The sequence below is a fragment of the Mesocricetus auratus genome, unplaced genomic scaffold, assembly GCF_017639785.1.
Source record: "Mesocricetus auratus isolate SY011 unplaced genomic scaffold, BCM_Maur_2.0 Super-Scaffold_100007, whole genome shotgun sequence".
NCBI classification, from domain to species: domain Eukaryota; kingdom Metazoa; phylum Chordata; class Mammalia; order Rodentia; family Cricetidae; genus Mesocricetus; species Mesocricetus auratus.
Genome location: NW_024429191.1, coordinates 12,223,570 through 12,242,290, shown reverse-complemented (window position 1 = coordinate 12,242,290; position 18,721 = coordinate 12,223,570). Strand labels below are relative to the sequence as shown.

The following is an 18,721-nucleotide window of genomic DNA, read 5'->3' as shown; positions in this document are numbered from 1 at the left end:
AGAAAATGAATAATTCAGCCGGGCATTAGTGGCCCACACCTTTAAGCCCAGCACTCGGGAGGCAGAGGCAGGTAGATCTCTGTGAGTTTGAGGCCAGCCTGGTCTACAGAGTGAGTTCCAGGACAGACTCCAAAGCTACACAGAGAAACCTGTGTCTAAGAACCAAAAAAAAAAAAAAAAAAAAAAAAGAAGAAGAAGAAGAAGAAGAAGAAAAAGAAGAAGAAGAAAAGAAAAGTGAGTAATTCTTAGCCTTATAATACTCAGCAACTGGAAGAAGTGGCTAAACTATTTGAAACTGATGTCTTAGAATGCTTTGGGGATAGGGAAACAAGCACCTTCCGAAGGTTGAAAATGGTGGTACATGTCTGTAATCCCAGCACTGATTTCCGAGGCAGGAGGATAATAAGTTCAAAGCCAGCCTGGTCGATAGAACAAGTTCCAGACCAGCCTAGGCTACAGAGTGAGACCATATCTCAAAAAGCATAGAACAAGAAGAAAGCTGGCCTCAAAACAGCAGCTTTTATTTGAGTCTAAGAACCAGGTGGTAAGCAGTGGCAGGGTGCAAAAATGTGTTTATTGACTGAGTGACAGGACGCTTGTCATCTGATTTGTTCCTTTCCCTGTTACTTCGTTACATGCACATTAGTTTCAAGTATTCAGAACAGAATTGAGCAACATTCTCAGCATGTATATAAATAAATGCACACACACACACACACACACACACACACACACACACACACACACACACACACACACACTATATGGAGAGTTCCTGAGGCCAGAAGAGGGCTTCAGATCCCCGGAACTGGTGTTGCAGGCAGTTCTGAGCTGCCATGTGGGTGCTGGGAACTGATCTCAGGCCCTCTGTGAAAGCAGCCAACACTAAGCTATTCCTTCGGCCTCAGCACACTTCTTGAGAAAGACTGCTGTGTGCCTAGAAGCTTTGAGCAGTAGCTTCTAGCCATGGCAGGCTCAGGTTGTGTCATTTTAACCCGAGTATCTAGTTTTGTGGCGACGTGCCCCTCGAGATCTACTATAGGATGTGCAGCCCCCTGTGTCCTCTCTTCCTGACCCTTTGCTCCTGGCCTGCAGTTTTCACGTTGTCACCTCATTGACGTGCGCAGCTCTGTGCTCTCGCCGCCCTTCTACGTTTCCGCCACTTAGAAGGCAGATCAGCAAGTTTGCTTTGCTGGGGGTGGTGCTAGCTTTGCCTCAGCTCTCACCATCTCTTTGTGCTTCCGATGTTTCAGGGCTCAGCCTGCCAATTGTGCTTGCTTCGTGGCAGAGGCAGGAGATTCTCTGTGAGTTCAAGACCAGCTTGGTGTACAGAGTGAGTTCCAAGACAGCCAAGGCTACACAGAGAAGCCCTGTCTCAAACAACAAAAGTGAAAGTCAGTTTTCCCTTTTTGTGGTTCTTTGTCAAAAAAAAAAAATCCAAAAGAAGGGCTGGAGAGATGCTTAAGACGTTAAGAGTGCATATTCTTCTTACAGAGGACCCAAGTTCAAATCTCAGCGCCATACTGGACTGCTGACAACGTCCTGCAAACTTCAGTTCAAGGAAATTCAGTGCCCTCTTCTGGACTCTGAGGGCACTTACACTACACGAGCACATACCCCCCTTATCACTCACTCACACACACACACACTAAATCTTAAAGAAGTCCATAGAAGATTCCCACAGAAACATCTGCACTCTCAGGTCAGCTTGACCATTTGCCTGGGACAGTTTCTGTGGAGCAGCTGTCCTGCCAGCCCAGGCCAGAGACTACAAGAGACAGTCGTATTCTGGCAATGGCCACCTTGACCTGCTGCTCTTCTCTAGTGCACTGTAAAAACAATCCTTGAGTTATCCACTTCCCCTTCTGCTTTTCTGGTGTAGGGGCTAAACTCAGGGTCCAAGGCACGCTGAGCATGTGCCTCCCCCCATTAAATCTCAAGTTGAAAGCATGTTGTTTGCAGTATCCTGTAATGGGGCTCAGTGAAGCCCCAGAAGGCGTTTGTGAGCTTCCTGATGGAGTTGTCAGGAACCGAACTCTGGTCCTGGAAGAGCAGCAGGCACTCTTGTCTTTTGGTTATGAGCCTAGCCTCTCCACCTCTCCAGCCCGGCAGCACGCACTCTCAACTGCTGAGCCATCTGTGTAGCCCCAGAGCTGCCTACTGTAAGGACACTCTTTCCCCTGCTGAGCAGCCAGTGTGTGGAGATGCTGGCATTAAACATTTGCCATCTTTACATGATAGGTGTTGTCATTGTCACTTGTGCCTGGGGTAGTCAGAATGAGGAACAGCCTGAAAGGCAGCCTGGAGTCCAAGGGGGTGAGACAAGGAGTTTGCCAGTCAGCGGGCCAACAAAGGCAGAAAGGAGAGTGCCCGTATTGGCAACCAGCTGCTTGCACTGAGAGGGGAAGCAAAGAGCTCAGGAGCTCACTAAATTCCAGCTTCTTGTGTTAGTCAGCTTGTTTCTTTTCCTGCTTTTGGTAAGTCACATTACTGTTTGTGTAGTTATATGATAGTGATGTCCTTGGTAATCGGACCTCCTCTAGAACCTGCTCAAACCTGTGTGATGAGTAAGCCTGGTCTTCATCTGAGGTTTGATTTTAAAGTACTGCCCTGGTTAACTTTGTGTTGGGGGAGGGGAGGAGATAAGACAGTCTCACTGTCCCAAGCTAGCCTCAAACTCACAGAGATCCACCCGCCTCTCCTGAGTGCTGGGAGTAAAGGTGTGCACCACCACACCTGGCTCACTTTTTATTTTGAGAGGACCTCACTAAGTTGCTGAGGCTGCTGGGGTTGTAGGCCTGGCTGGTTTCCTACTTTCTACTCTCTCTTGCTCTCTCCCTTCCTCACTCCCATTTTTTAATTTTATGTGTAAGGGTGTTTGGTTGCATGTATGCTGTAGCCCTGGCTACTTTTAATACCCCATTTCTTAAATTTTATATATATGGGTGTTTTGCCAGCTTGTTTGTTTGCACACCATATGTGTGTAATGCCCTTGATGGCTAGAAGAGGCCATCAGATCCCCTAGGAGTGGAGTTACAGATGGCTGTGTGCTGGGAATTGAACCCACGTCCCCTGGAAGAACAGCCAGTGCTCTTAACTGCTGAGCCACCTCTCCAGCCCCCTTTCTGCTCTTTTGAAGAAGGGTAAAGGACCTAGATGTTAGAGGATCTTAAGTTACTAGGACTGTTTTGTTTTGCAGATCACAGAGAGAAAGCCTTCTAGATGCAAAATCACCTCCACACCCAGACCACCTTCTTCGATAGCCTACTTTGGGCATTATTAACTGCCTTACACTTGAAGACCTTCTTCTGCATACAGTATTTTTTTCCTACACTTTTTTTACACTCTGATGAATTATGTGCCTACTTAGCTGACTCTGTAAGATGTGTCTGCACTCCGCTGAGAGAAAAGATACCGTTCTGAGAAATCTGTTACTCTTGTCTTGGAGCCCGTGGCTTTGAATATGGCTCTTGCCAGCTCGCAACATGAGAGTCAGCGATGTGCTTAAAATTGCTGCAAGACAAATAAGACTCAGTGGAGCAGTCAGGAGTGCACGCCCAAGAGAAGCTTCAACCCAGCAGATGTACACCAAGCTCTATTTTCAGGACGAATTTCTTACTTCTACATCTTTGGAATAAATTATTTTTCTTCTTTCTATGGAAATCTGCCTCCAGTGTTTAAAAAGCTTGATTTTCTAAGATCTCCCGTCTCTAAATAATGCCTTTTAAAAATGAGGTTGTTGTCTAACTTTAGGTTGGATGTATAATCCGGGCTGAGTATAAGATGCCTGAAGAGACTGGTAAGTACTTTTCTTGATCATTCAGTAACCATTTGAGAGTTTACTGTAGGCAAGGCATTGGAGGAAGCAAGAATGTTGGAATCGGGGTCCCTGCATGCTCAAGAGTTCACAGGCTGTTTGGAGAAAGATAGTCCCTATGCATAGAGCTCTAACTTAGCGTCATGCTTGACCTTTGGAAATGATGGTGAGATGCAGGTACATACAGCTTGGTCGCTGCTCCTTGAGCTGAGATAAGAGGGTCATTTGAGCTCAGGACTTGGCAGCCAGCCCAGGCAACACATTGAGACTGTGTCTCTTTTAAAATAAAAAGATTCTTGGTGGTAAACAAGTTGAGGGCGATGTTCAGCCATAGTGACAAGACAGTAAATATGGCCGTGGGTAGAACTATCACATCCCCGGAAATAGGACACAGGAGATGGTGGTGATTAAAGGCGTGGGCCAAAGCATCTATTAATAGCAGACATTTAAATAATTTGCTAAGTTAGGGGCTGTGTTTTGTGGCACTGGATTGAACCAGGGTCTTGCACAGACTCTTGAGTTTTAAGAAAGAAACTCAAAATTAAAATAGAATTTTCAGCCGTTCACAGTTCTCTGACAGCTAGCCAAGAGCTATTTCCTGTTTTGCAGTTTGCACTTTTCTAGTCATCCTGGGCTGTCTGGACTCTTTGCTTCTGCCCTTAGGACCAAGAGAGTTTCGAGTTGAAGAGTCTCCCGTTGTCTTTCTTCCGCTGACACAAGTTGACGTTTCCTCCTACCTTTCCCAGCAGCTTTCTTCCGCTTTCATTACTCTACTTCAGTTTTAACTCCACCCTGCTTTGTATGCTCCCATATTCTGGGGATTGAACCTAGGGCCTTACACACGGTAGGTGAGGGTTCCTACTCCTGAGATATATTTCCAGTCCTTTACTTTCATTTGAACTTAAAAAGTTTTCTGAAAGTTTAGTCGGAGTGTAGCACAGTGTAGATGGCCTAGTGTGTGCAAAGCCCTGGGTTCCCCTTAACCCACCCTCTTGTCCCATCCCCACCCTCAGACGGGATTCTTTTAGAATTAGGTACCTCTACACTTCATATCCCAACCAAGGAACCTATTCCTTTTAGTTAAAAAATTCTTTACTTCATTGGTTTATTTGGGGGAGTGGGTGATATGTCTGGGTATGCATGTGGAGGTCACTTGCAAAAGTCGGTGTTCTTTCTCTTTCTACCATGTCAGCCATGGGGATTGAACTCAGGTTGCCAGGCTTAGCAGCACATGCCTTTAACAACCAAGTCTCTGCAGTGGCCCCCCAAAGGACCTCTTTAGTTAATTTTATGGAATCTATAAAATATCAAAGATTCGAAATCAAAATTACCATAGCAATGCATATGAGTGATTTACTTGTCTCTTTGTATGTCTACACACCATGTGTATGCCTAGTTCCGGTGGATGACAGAAGAGGGCATTAGATCCCCTGAAACTGGAGTTACAGCTGGCTGTGAGCAGCCATGTGGATGCTGGGAACCAAACCCAGGTCCTCTCCAAGAGCAGCCAAGTGCTCTTAACCACTGAGCTATCTCTCCAGTCCCAGGATCTATGCTTTAGAAGTCCCTGGCCATTCTGCCTCACTCAGGCTGCTCAGTAACCTGCCCTGGATATCTAGTTGGGGAATAAATCTACCATTACAGATAACCACACTGTCTGCCTCCAGAGCAACTTGTATGACCTTTAAAGATTATTTGTCATCTAAGAAAGCAATGCTGGTGGTTACAGCAGGTGAACAGGCTAGCCTCCACTGAGTCGGCTCAGTGTCTTTGCGGTAGGGTTTTTCAAGCTGCACTTGGTCAGGTGGAGAAGAATGTTAGTGTGGCATGCCTTGTAGTGATGGTGGAGGGCAGCTTTGGGGGCACTTCTCATCAACGCTGGTGGCTTAATAGCAGTGCGGTTGAAGGCTGATCTATGTCTGCATGTTTTTACTGATCCACTTTTACGCTTCTCCCTTGTTCTAATCACATTACCCATTAGGAAGTGGCCTGAATTACATTGCTGATTTGCTTGTGATTTGCTGTTCAATTTGGTGGGGTCGCTTCCTGCAGTCATCGGTAAGGATGCTTGGTGTGTTACTTGTGCTGACAATGGTGGGAATGACATGTGTGTGTGTGTGTGTGTGTGTAAGGCTGTCTTGCTCTGGAGCCCTCAAGGGATGTAAAAGGCGTGGACCTATAGCTTTGCCTTTCAGCCCTCCTGTGACTTTTCTTCCGCTGAGGCCCCATGGCACCTGTGTGAAGCAGGGCAGCAAGATATCTGGAGAAGAAAGGAATTCCTCTTGGCCAAGCCAGAGATGAAAGACTTCTCAGGAAGATTGCTTGCAGGCCTCTAAAGGTCAGGCTCAATCCTGTGCATCACTTGGCTGTGTCAGTGGCTTTGAGATAAAGGGACAATGAAGTAGGTTCAGATGAGAAAAGCTTGCTGAGTTCTGTTTGCCTAGGCAGTCCGTTTATTCTTGAGCCCAAGTTATTTGAGGAACGTTAATTTCACTCTGCTCATCTCACACTTTCTGTTGTTGTTTTGAGAAGGTCAAGCTGATCTTGAACTCAGTATCCGATGAAGGCTTCAGTGTCCTAAGAAGTGGGATTACAGGTGTGGGCCAACATAGCCAACTTCTACCTGCCTTTTCTGTTATGCAAAGCTATTACCAAATGATGGTGAGGCTGATTTGTAAATTATAGTAATACACACAGGACATTTGCCCAGTAAATGACCAAGTCCTCTGAGTACACTGGCAGTACTTTTCTATTAAAAATAAGACCCAGAAGGACAGCTGACTGTTTTGTTTTTTGTTTTTCCTACCTAGGTTTCCCTTTTGATAGGCCAGTTGACTTAGAGGGTTCCAGAAAAATCAATAAAAAGCACCTGTGCCTGGCATGAGCCCTGAGATCATAACATGAGTTGCTGGACCTCACCCTTCCTGCCTGCAGATTTTACTAGGCATATCACCCCAGGGAGGAAATATTTCTGGCATACTTTAGAAGAGCCTGCCAGTTGCTATGGATGGACCCCGGGCCTTTTGGCCTTGTACATGCTCAGCAAGTATTTGCCCCCAAACTACAACCCAGGCCCCTTGTTGTAGCTTTGTCACTAGCCAACTTGACATTTTATATTCTTTTTAATGTGGCTTCAAACATAACTCTTTTATACATTCCTCTAGATTTTTTGCAAAGAAGGGCATTTTGGTCATGGCAAAGCAAATTGGGAATTTAGAAATTACTCTCCCGTCCCCTTAGCCCCAGGCTGGCCTCCAATTTGATGGAGTTTTCCTGTCTCACCCCCCTGACTGCTAAGATTATAGGCATGACTATCACACCAAGCTTTGAAATTATTGCTGAGTCAATGAATTATTGGATTTTATCTTCCAAACCATTAGAATCGGTGGTGGGCTGGAGAAACGGCTCGGTGGTTAGGAGCATTTGCTGCTCTGCAGAGCACCCCAGTTTGGTTCCCAGCTTCACCGGGGTGCCTCACAGGTATCTGTAACTCCAGTTCCCGGGGATCTGATGCCCTCTTCTCACGCTGCAGGCACCAGGCACCTCATGATGTGCATGACCATGTAGGCAAACATTCATACACACCAAATCAAAATAAGTAAATCTTTCTTAAAAAGTCAATGCTTAGACTTTGTTAGATTTTAGGGTGATTGCAGTCCACACCCATTTGGAGAATAGATGTATTGACAGTGTAAATGAAGACTTAAGCAACAAGTACAGGTTATTTTCCATCCTGCATTCCTTCTAGAGCTTTCTACTTATGTGAATGAAGTGGTAGAAAATCCGTAATTTTAAAAGTAAAATAACACGAAATACTACATAAAGGATATTTATATCTTGGAACAGCTGGAAACAGCATTGCTGTCCCAGACCAAAACCTATCAGGGAGGTGTGGTGGTGCATGGTTCTTACAGATGAAGCAGGAGGATAGATAAACAGAAGCTGTCACTCCTCCACCAAATTGAATAGCAGAAGATCAGTTCCATTTAAAACTGCATCTCTGGAAGACATTGGAAGAAAAACAACAAAACTAACATCTCCTTCTGTCTTAGTTACTTTCCTGTCACTGTCATAAAAAACACCGTGACCAAGCGAACTTACGGAAGGAAGGGTACATTGGAGACTTACAGTTCCAGAGGGATAGGAGGAGTTCATCACCATCATGGCAGGGAGCATGGCAGCAGGCAGTTGGGCATGCTGCCAGAGCAGCAGCTGAGAGCTTACCTCGTAGCCACAAACAGGAAGGAAGCGGCTCACTGGGGATGGTGAGAAGCTTCTAAAGCTTCAAAGCCACCCATGACACACCTCCTCCACAAGACCATCCCTCTGCTCCTTCCCAAACAGCTCTACCAACCCTGACCAAGTATTCAAACACAAGCCTATGGGAATCATTCTCATTGAAACCACTGTACCTTTAAATGATTTCAGCTTATTTTTTACTTTTTCAGCATATTCTTCAGCAAAAATATAATCTATTAAAAGGCTTTTGTGGGGAACTAGAGAGATGGCTTGGAGATTAAAGGTGCTTCTTTATCTCAGAACCTACCTCAGTCAGTTCACAACTGCCCATGACCCCAGTCAGGAGATCTGATAACCTGCTTTTCACCTTTCATATATATATTTTTTTAACTTTTTAAAACTTTAAACTTTAAAACTTTAAAAAAAATTATGCCTGCATGTATTTCTGGGCACCATATGTATGCAATCCCCTCAGTGGCCAGAAGATTGCATTGGATCCCCTGGGACTGGAGTTGCAGATGATTGTGACCTACCATGTGGGTGCTAGGAACCAAGCCTAAATCCTCTGGAAGAGCCTCAATGTCCTTAAACACTTTGTCATCATTCCAGCCCCTAAAAAAAAGTAAGTTGTGTGTGTGTGTGTGTGTGTGTGTGTGTGTGTGTGTGTGTGTGTGTGTGTGTGTGTGATGCATGCCTATAAGCCCTTTGGAAATAGGAGAGTCTAGAAATTGGGACCATCCTGGGCTGCAGAGCCAATTCCAGACCAGCATGTACTACATAGCAAGGCCCTGTCTCAACAAAACAAATATAATAACTTAGTAAAAAAGAAACAATGGCAATTACTTTACTAAGAAAAGATAATAAAATACTAAAAGAAAACCCTTCCATATTGTAAATGTCTATCCACAGAAAAAAATGTATGATAGGAAGTAATCCACAGTATTATCATGGTTATTTCTTTTATTCACAGTTTTGTATAGTTTTCAAGTTGTCATAAATCTTTTATGATTGGGGAGGGAGTTGTGTTTCTTATGAACTGTTGTCAAAAAGTCAGTACTTCCTTCAAGCTGTATAAACACATCCTTTCCCCACTAAGCATTCAGGGTCAGGGGAAGTGAAGTCAGATTGATGGACACACAGAAACTATTCTGAGTCAGGAAAAAGCAGTTGATTCACAGACAACTTGTGAACAGTCTTGGCTGGGCAGTTCAGAGCCGTCAGGGTGCGAAGCTTCTCTCTGCCTTCCTTTTGTGTAGGTGTTCACATTGACCTTGTGGGGGTGATGAAAAGGGAGCATTGATGTTGATTCTGCCCACACAAAAAGTGGGAATGTGGGGGCCATTAATGTGCTGGGGTCCCACATGGGTTAAAGAAAGACTTAGTGTTCTTCCATCCAAACAAGAGTCTCTTTAGACTATCATCAAGATTTTGGCATGGTTTCCAAAGTATCTTCACATTGACCAAAGAGCACTGCTACCATGGGCTGACACCCCAAAATGGAACAAAGCAGGATAGACGTTATGTAAAAGTAAGCTGGTGTTTGAGGAAGTATGACTTACGAAACGCTGGGATGATTATCTAAGCCCCCAGTGCTTTTCAGCAAGTATTACCAGCACCTGTTTGTACAGAAGGCGCCTGCTTGCAAACTGTAGCTTGTAAACAAGATACTGCCCCTGTGCTGTACATTAAGGAAGACCAATAATAAAAGATGGTTTATAGGGCTGGAAGGGTATCTCAGTGGTAGAGAGCTTGCTTAGCAAGCTTAGACTAAGTTTGATCCCCATAAAACCTCCCTTTAAAAAAAAAAGACTTTTTTCGGGAGGGTGTTGGGATTGGGGAGTGACTAGAGAGTTATGCAGCAGTTAAGAGTACTTCCTGTTCTTCCAGAGGACCCAGGTTCAGTTCCCAGCACCCACGTTGGGTGGCTCAACTGTGATTCAGTAGCCTTGGCATAGTCAAGTTCAGCAATGGACAATTCATGTTGAAAGATCCCAGGTGTCTGCAGGGGATGGTGTCTGGGGCTGGTTGCATAGGTCTGGAGGGCAGGAAGGACTAGCTGGAGATGAGAATGTAAGGAGCCAACACAGACAGCTGGAGTTGTAGGTACTCGTGATTGTGTGAGGAAAGGAATTGTCTAGAGGCTCCTACTCTCATGTACCCATCCCCAAGAGGCAGGCCAAGAAAGAAGTTTTTTATAAGGAAGAGCCTTGTGAAAGAACCATGAGTGGCTCAGGCAGCTGTCAGCATTTTATATATATTATCCTATGAATTAAACAGAACGACTCTTATTGTAGCTGGAAACACAGGCCAATGGTACATTCAGAGGCTTTGCTGCCTATTAAGTCATAAAGTTATGTAAAGCATCTTAGTTCATTTGGAGGACTGTAATGAAGTACCCCAGGCAGGTTCTTTTATAAAGAAAGGAGAGTTATTTTAGCTTACACTTCTGGAGGTTGAAAGGGCAGCTCACATCTGTTGATAACAAAAGCAGCACAGTGCATTACATGGCAAGAGCTAAGGCATATCCTGCCTATAAAACTCCCAGAAGACTCAGTCATAGAGGCTTCCCCCCAAAGGTTTTAATCTCCATCACTTCCCAAAGGCATCCAAACACTGTGATTAAGTTCTTACCTTCTTAATACCCTTAATTGAGATGAACTCTAGTACTTTTGGGAGTTGTTTTTGTGGTAGTCATTGTTCCCTGTTTGTCTATATGGTAACAACACAGCAGTTCCATTTACCAGTGCTTGGACCTCAGGTACAGCAGCAGGTGAGGGATGGCTGGAGAGATGGCTTGGTGGTTAAGAGCACTACTACTCTTGCAGGAAACTTGAGCTGGTTCCTGACACCCACATCAGCCAGTTCATAGTCACCTGCAACTCCAGTTCCACAGGATCCAATGCCCTATTCTGGCCTAGGTTGACCTCCAAACTCATGTGCACACACTGACATATTGACACATAATAAACAAAACAAATCAAAACTTACGAGAGTCTGATCTTAGGGTTCAGAGTTGCCATTGATTGACAGTGACATTCTTTCAGGGTAAAATTACCCCCTTCCCTCGGTCATGGCTTGTTTTATTTTTTGAGACAGGATACCAGGAGGGCTGAATGGTGTTGCTCAGTGGTAGAGCTAGGGAACTTGGCATGAGGCCTTGCTTTATAGCTCCAGTACCATGAAAGGTTGTAGGGCAGGGGCATGGGTGGGAAAAACCACTAGATCTCTGAAAATAAGGCTAGGAGCCATTTGGAAACCTAGCTAGGGATGGGTAGGTTCTAGTTCGGGGCATCTTTTGAATAGGTTCCCTGTTAACCCAGACATCCCATTGCCTCCATTCCCCAGCTTTCCTCCTTGGCCTATTGGATTTGTTGGAGGTCAACTGTGGGCCTCAAAGCAGTTCTTTACTTTGGTAACTTTTCCAGGACCTCAGGCAAATAAAGGGGTGCCCTGCATCTCCCACAGTCAGCTAGGCTGTGAGTTGCTCCAGCAGACCCTGATGAATGTCCATGAAACCCCCACAGTATAGCCACAGCCATCCTGAACTTGCACATCCAAATACAAGGCGACATTCCTGAAGGACAGAATCAGGATGGATGGAACCTGCATGTGGAGAGAGAGAGAGAGAGAGAGAGAGAGAGAGAGAGAGAGAGAGAGAGAGAGAGAGAGAGAGAGAGAGAGAGAGAGAGAGAGAGAGAGAGAGAGAGAGAGAGAGAGAGAGAAATCTCCTTCCTGTTCAGGAATGCCTCCTAGTTTGGAGGTACTTGACCCCTCTGGGTTTTTACAGTAATCTTTGCTTATCTCTGTCAACACACTTGTCATTTGTTTAGTTTGGTTGTTTTGAGACTTACTTATTTTCGTACAATGTAGCCCTGGCTGACCTAGAATTCATGATATAGATGAATCTTGCCTTGAAGGCTTAAAAATCCTGCCTGGAATCCAGGAGTAAGCCACCACAGCTGGCCCGTTCAGGTATTTGATCCCCACAATCTTTCATGAAGGATCTATTTAGCGATGGTCATTTACTTAAGTTAGTAGTATGGGGAAAAAAACAATCCCATGGGAGATGACTTTTTTAGTAAATTCTGATCTTTGGGAATTGAGTTTACATAATGCAATGTCACAAGTGTCTGAAGTTACAAAAGCTCTCCAGTGCTCTTCCCTGTGTTGAAACTGGTGATCATAGCTTTTCTCTTTCTTTCCATTTTCATGGTGCTAAGCACAGAGCCCAGAGCTTTGTGTGTGTGTTTTGTAAGGCAGTGTCTTAGCTGCTGAGTGGTACTCCCCATCCTCCCACCTCCACCTGGCCTTCAACTTGTACTCCTCCTGTCACAGCATCCCTAGTTCAAGGTCACAGGAGTGCATCATCTGGGACAGTCTCAATCTTTCAATCAGTTTTGAGCAAGTGTTCTTGTTTTTGCTTTTTGGTTTTGGTTCTTCAAGACAGGGTTTCTCTGTATACCCCTGGCTGTCTTGGAACTCACTCTGTAGATCAGGCTGGCCTCAAACTCACATCCAAGGTTCCTAGCTGGGATCCACAAATCCCTATGTCTATGGCTTTCTTTAGGCCCTCAGAAATGTTCAGAACCATTTTATTAGTAGTAATAGCTGGTTGTAGTGGTACATGCCTTACTCCCAGCTTCTCAGAAGGCCATGGCAGTAAGAACACAAGTTCGAGGCTGGGTTGTGCAACTTAGTAAGACCTGTTCCAAACTAAAGTTAAAAAGGAACTAGGGGTCTTGCCTTGCATAGCAGAGCTCTGGGATGGGGTTCAAGCCTTTGTACCTCATAATGATAATTGCAACATTAGTAGCTAGCATTTAGGCTGTGTTTGCCATGTGCCAGGGCTGTTGTATATGTTACTAGACTTTAACTGAAATCGGAGCAGAGCATTTTGCTTCCTTTCTAATATTCCCAACTTTTCAGTTACTGAGTCTCAGAACAGAAGTAACCCACCACTGGACCCTCCCTTCTCCTGTGGTGTTTGCAGGAGCCCCAAACCTGTCCTTACTGCTGTTGTTAGGAGGGGTAACTGCTGCATACTTTGCTCTAATTCCCACTTCAGTTCCATCATTACGCCACCTTCCCAGAGGTGGTTTCCTCCTTTTTCAGACTAGGAAGAGGGGACTCCCTTTGGCAGACAGGTGCTAGCAGCAGTACTAGCAGGTACAGTTGGGATCTGTTTGGAAAGGCAGGCTACCCACCATTCAGGGACCTAAAGAGATGCCCTAGGGGGTTAAGCACTGAGAAGAGGACTTGGCCCTTCCTCCTAGCATTGCCTCTCTTGACAAAATCTGCAGCTTGGTCTGTTAAGCATGCTTTGTGATCAGCTGCTACAGTTGTGACCTGCTGCTGCTGCAGTTGTGGAATGCCGGACTTGTTAATTACACCGTCATGAGCCTAGGCATTGTGGAAAACTAAGACCTAAAAAGCAAGCTGATGAGCATGTCCTGAGCTTTCCCGTGGGTCAGGGAAATTTGTGACTTTGTAAATTTGCATTAAACCAAACCTTTGGTTGCAGAGGAGCCTGACTCCACCCTCTTCTCTCTTCTATTTGTAGCACTTCTTTCCCTTAGAACCGTTTCTGAATTGTTTACTTCCTGTCCTTGAGAAGCTAGCCTTGCAGTGTTATACCAGTTTGGGTTTTTGTTTTGTTTCGGTTTGGTTTCGAATTTATTTATTTATTTATTGATTTATTTATTTATTTTGGAGCATGCCTCCTCTCCTAGTTCAACAAGCTATTATGGCTTCGGGTCTGGGTTCCTGGCTCTTACCGTCTGTCCCTCTGCTTTGGGCTTTCATCCTCCCACTCTGGCCTCGACAACAGAATCTTATCATACCTGTGTGTAGGAACTCTTTCCACAACAAACGCTGGATTGTTCTCACTCCCTGGCCTCCTGGTTTGCTATCACTTACAGCCACTGATCCGAACAGTGTATGTTCAGCTCAGCCCTGATAAAACAAAATTAAAAACCCAATTCATTGTCCCAGAAGTGTTTAGTCAGCAAAAGAGATGAAACAATTTTGACAAGAATGCTGCATTGGAAGATAAGAGAACAATCCCAGCTGCCTGCCGCCGCCTCTCTACCAGGAGGCATTTTTCTGTTCTACTGCTTCTCTTCTAAGAAGTTTCTAGTCCCATTCCTCCCTGAGAGGTAGAGACGGGGGAGCCATTTATGCACCAAAGTCTGTCATTGGGTCTTTCAGATCAACCTGTGAGGCAAGTGAGAAGAGGAATGAAGTATCAGATGGGTTAGTAACCTGCCCAAGCTAACAGAAAAGGGCACTGAGGTCTGGGTCTCACTCTTCAAATCAGCATGAGGGTCCCTTCTCATGAATTCTCTCATTCTCCCTCACTGGGTTCTGAGGTCCTTCAGGGCGAGGACAGTGTCTTGTGTATATTATTAGTACTTTCCAAACATATCAGTTTCTTTCCTCTCCCTCTTTTGTCAATAAAGATAGGCTGGGGCGTGTAAGTTGGCAGTCTGCTAGAGTGTATGCCCACTTGATTCACTGAAGAAATAACAGTGGCACACATGGCATGAATAATTCAAGGCAGTTAAGTATGTGCTGTGCTTAGATGGGTAACGGAGGAAAGGAGAGGAGTGGGGGCAAGTAGACTGCACAGAGGAGAAAGGGGTCCTGAACCTTAGAAGATGGGATAGGGTTTGGATCTTAATGGCTCCTTAGATCTACAAGTCTGTCCTATCCATGGCAGGCCTGGTACTGAATACAGGGTAGGCTGGGGAACCAGGATAGATAAATAATGGGGTACTTGGAGGATGAACTGGATGTTTTCAGGGGGAAAATAAGAAAGTGAGGCTCAGAGCTATCACATAAGGACATTGTCCCATTGAGAGACACAGTGAGAATCACATCTCCCCCCCCAAAGAATGCTTTTTGGATGAGATGAATGAGGGATGCAGTCCAATTGCCAGCATCAATGAGCCTCTTTTAGACTACTCAGCAATACTGTCATCTTCTCAGCAAAAAGTCCGTGCCTAGTGTCAGGGACATAGCTTTTCCTGGAGATCCTCCAGCTTTGAGTTAATTATTCTCGCTTTTGAAGCTGTGACTCCTGACTGTATCTCACAGTCTAGAGTTGTCCAAAGGAAAGGCACTTAGCCCCAGAAGGTTGACACTTAAAACAGACGTGTGGAGTCAGCAAGCAGGACCCAGTTTGCTCCAATGAGGATTCACACACAGTGCAATCTTTAGGTCATAAGGCAATGTAGGGCTGGGTGTGGGGGTGCCCATCTGTAATCCCAGCACTTGGAATGCAAAGGCAGGAGTATTAGGAGTTCAAGACCATGCTTAGTCACATAAGACCCTATCTCCAAACAAACAAACAAACAAAAATAGTAAGAAAATGCAAGGCTTTTGACAACTTTTCCTTAAAGTAATTTTTCGTTTTTTTCATGTCATTAGAGCATACAGGGTCGTAGAGCATATCTGCCCTGTCTAAATTTCTTTTGGGGAATAATCTGGAGCCCTGGTCAGCTTGGATAGCATAGCTCAAATTAGGGTCTTGGCTAAAGTTTGTTTTTTCTTGAGACAGTATCTCACTGGGTATCCCCAGCTGGACTGGAACTCACATGGATCCATCTACTTCTGCCTCCTGAGTGCTGGGATTAAAGGTGTGCACCTCCATTGCCTGAAGCATTTTGTTTTTGAAGGAGGGACACTCTGTGTTACCCATGCTGGCCTCAAAGCCCTGGAGCCAAGCACCTCACTTGCTTCAGCCTCTTGCACATTAAAGTTTAAAGTGAGAGAGATGTCTGTAGATATGGGGAACACTTATGAAGTCACAAAGCCCAAACAGTTGCCAGAAACATTTTTGCTTTTTTTGTGTTTTGAGACAAGGTACATCCTTACTATGTAGCCCAGACTGACCTACTGGAATAGAGGCATGAACCACCATGCCTGATTCTTTTTGAGCTATTGAGTGTTATACCACATATGAATGCTACCTATTGAAAAATAAAATACTTTGAGGAATTTAGTGGCATCCTATGTATCTCTTATTTTGTTTGTACCATTGTCTCATCTTTGTGTAAAGTCTTGTTTTTCTAATTCAGGCTGTTCTACTACATATATTTTTTTTCTGAGCAGCATTGTTACAGACTTTTGAAAATAGTAATGCCAGCTAGCCACCACTTTGTGGCTAGAATAAAAGCTTCCTAACCCTCAAGCCAACACTATCCCAGAATCTTTCTGTCAACTTTGTGGTAGAATCTGGCTGCATAAAGCCCAAAGAAACACAGATCAATCACGAGCCTGTGATTTCATTCAGTTCTGAGCAGGTTCTAAACCTTGATGGAAAGTCTCCACTGGACAAAACTCATCCCTTGCTAGACAACAGAAAACACAAAGGCTGTATAGCAGTGTAACTGACCATCAGATGCCACTAATGGCAGAGCCTTGTGCTAGGATATGAACCCTCTTCCTGGTAGCTATGCAAATGTCTGTGTCTGAAAAATAGTGTAATAACAGAAGGGCTAGACATTTGCTGGAAAGCTTCCAAATATGGCACAGTGAAAAAATAAGCAAGGGGGAAACTTTGGAGTCCAGGGACGTAGTTCCAACTTCTCAAGCCAGTTGTTTTTATCGGATTTTCAATTTTCCATTCTACTTAATGGGGGAAGTTTGAAAGAGCTGTGGTCAGACTTAACAAGACAATTATAATCTTTTTAGTTCCCAGGTAGTAAATACTCTTTACATCATTGGGTATTGGGGTCCAACTGTGTGCTTGGCATTCTGAGGGAGAGATACACTGTTTTGCTTTCTTCCTGTGCATCTACAGTTGCCTATTAATCTGGGATCCAAAAAGTTGTTTTAGCCTAATATTCATTCTTGTAATACATGTACTCAGGAGGAAGGCAGAAGCAGGATGGCCACAAACTTAAGGTTAGCCTGATCTAGTGGCTTTTCAGCAATTCTGAGTTGTCTATGCTATTTAGTCTACAGCTGATCTTCAAAATAATGCCCTTGGGATAGTCTAATACTACTACCATTGTTCATTATGTGCTAACTATGCCTGGCACACTGGTGTTTTATATGACTTATTTTAAACAATATTTTCTTATTTTATGTATGTATGTGTATATGTATACAATGTGTGTATGCACTCGTGTGTGAATGTGGACATGCAGATGTGTCATGGTGTCCGAACTTGGTTGTCCATCCTTGCATTCTATCCTGTTGAGAGAGGGTCTCATCGTCACTGTGTGCCAGGCTGACTGGCCTGTGAGTTTCTGGGGATTCTCTTATCTCAGACTTCCATTTCCCTGCAGGAATGCTGGTTTTACAGATATTCCTGATACACAGCCAGCCTTTACATAGATTCTGGGCATTCAAATTCAGGTCCTCACATTTGTGTGACAAGTGCTGTACCCACTAAGCCATTTTACCAACCCAATGTAAATTATTTCACTCAGTTCTCACTCCACTTCCATTTTTACAAAGGTAGAAATTCAGTTTCATCAAGCTTTAAATAATTTGTACTGGTTCGCATGTGGTGAAACAAGGATTTCAGTCCAGCTTGTTACTAAGTCAGTAACATAGTGACTGGCTGTATGTCTGGCATGGAGGGCAGAGGATGAATCACACTGCTAGTCCCACTCAGTCTTCTTCAGGGTCATGATCTAGGCAGATCTTTTTTATTCCCAAGTTATGGTCGTTGCTTTGGAATCAGGGTACCTATCATAATGTAGCTTGGGCTTGCCTTGAAGATCCACCTGCCCCAGGCTTCCCAGTACTGGTGTCATAGATGTGTCTCATTATATCCCATCCCATCCATGATCGTGATGTGATATCGATAACTCTAATGCTTGCCAGGATGCATGCCATAGTGGCAGTCAGGGTGGGGTGGGGTGGTTCTTTTGGGGGGTGTCAGGGTGGGTTGAGACCTGGTTTTATGAAGACCTGGCTATCATGCAACTCGGTGTAGCTAAGAATAAACCTCACATCCTCCTGCCTCCATCTCCTGAGTGCTGGGACCACAAGGGTTAACCACTATCCCCAGCTTCCAAGCCACATTTTCAGTGGTATTCCCAAGGGAAAACTGATCTTTGGAGGGAATCTGATGAAATGTCTCTGTCCTTTAATCTTCTTCCCTGTGCTTAAGGAAATGCGTTTCCTGTGTTCATATGTGTGTGCTGGTGCAGACCTGTAACCACGCACCCAGAAGAAAGGAGGATCCTGAGTGTAAACCGAATTCTGTAAACATAGGCTGCGATAACTAGGTAGGTTATTTTTGCTCAAACAATAGTTCCTTTTTGAGTTTTTTTTCTTTTGAAAAATGGTTCTCTGATTGCATGTATCTGTTGGAAGAACTATTTGAGATAACGAAGCTACCACATATTACACATCCAATAAACTGTCAACAGGATTAAGAGTCGCAAGCAAATCTAGACAGGCTTGTCTAGAGAGCATGTAGTAGCAGTTTGTACAGCTGAATACAGTCTCTATCTCAAAGGGTCTGGACATCCAGACTTAATAAATATTAGTTGATGAATAAGGCCAATTCTATCGGGAACCCGGGAAGTCATTTACGAAACAGAATATCCATGCAGCCACCTACTAACTAATATTCCTTTAGTCCCCCGTGGTTCAGTTAAACCGTAAAGTGAGCATTCGGACACCTCGGGCCTCATCTTAGTTCTG

General features: G+C 44.5%; 1 protein-coding gene and 1 long non-coding RNA gene across 3 annotated transcripts in view; one reads left to right on the top strand and one right to left on the bottom strand.

Annotated features, from left to right (window-relative positions):
- Atp6v0e1 (ATPase H+ transporting V0 subunit e1) overlaps nucleotides 1–3,663 on the top strand; it is a 24,165-nt gene extending 20,502 nt beyond the window's left edge. The window contains exon 4 of the mRNA XM_005087002.4: nucleotides 3,200–3,663. The gene's annotated coding sequence lies outside the window, so the exon portion shown is untranslated. The remainder of the gene's footprint in view (nucleotides 1–3,199) is intronic.
- LOC121141280 overlaps nucleotides 1–18,721 on the bottom strand; it is a 25,156-nt gene extending 6,435 nt beyond the window's left edge. The window contains exons 1-3 of one of the 2 annotated variants that reach the window (XR_005878145.1): nucleotides 18,639–18,721; nucleotides 13,897–14,008; nucleotides 9,009–9,326 (exon numbers count right to left, since the gene is read on the bottom strand). This is a non-coding gene — a long non-coding RNA (uncharacterized LOC121141280). Of the gene's footprint in view, nucleotides 1–9,008; nucleotides 9,327–13,896; nucleotides 14,009–18,638 lie in introns of those variants that run through there. The other variant, XR_005878146.1, reaches the window with a different exon arrangement.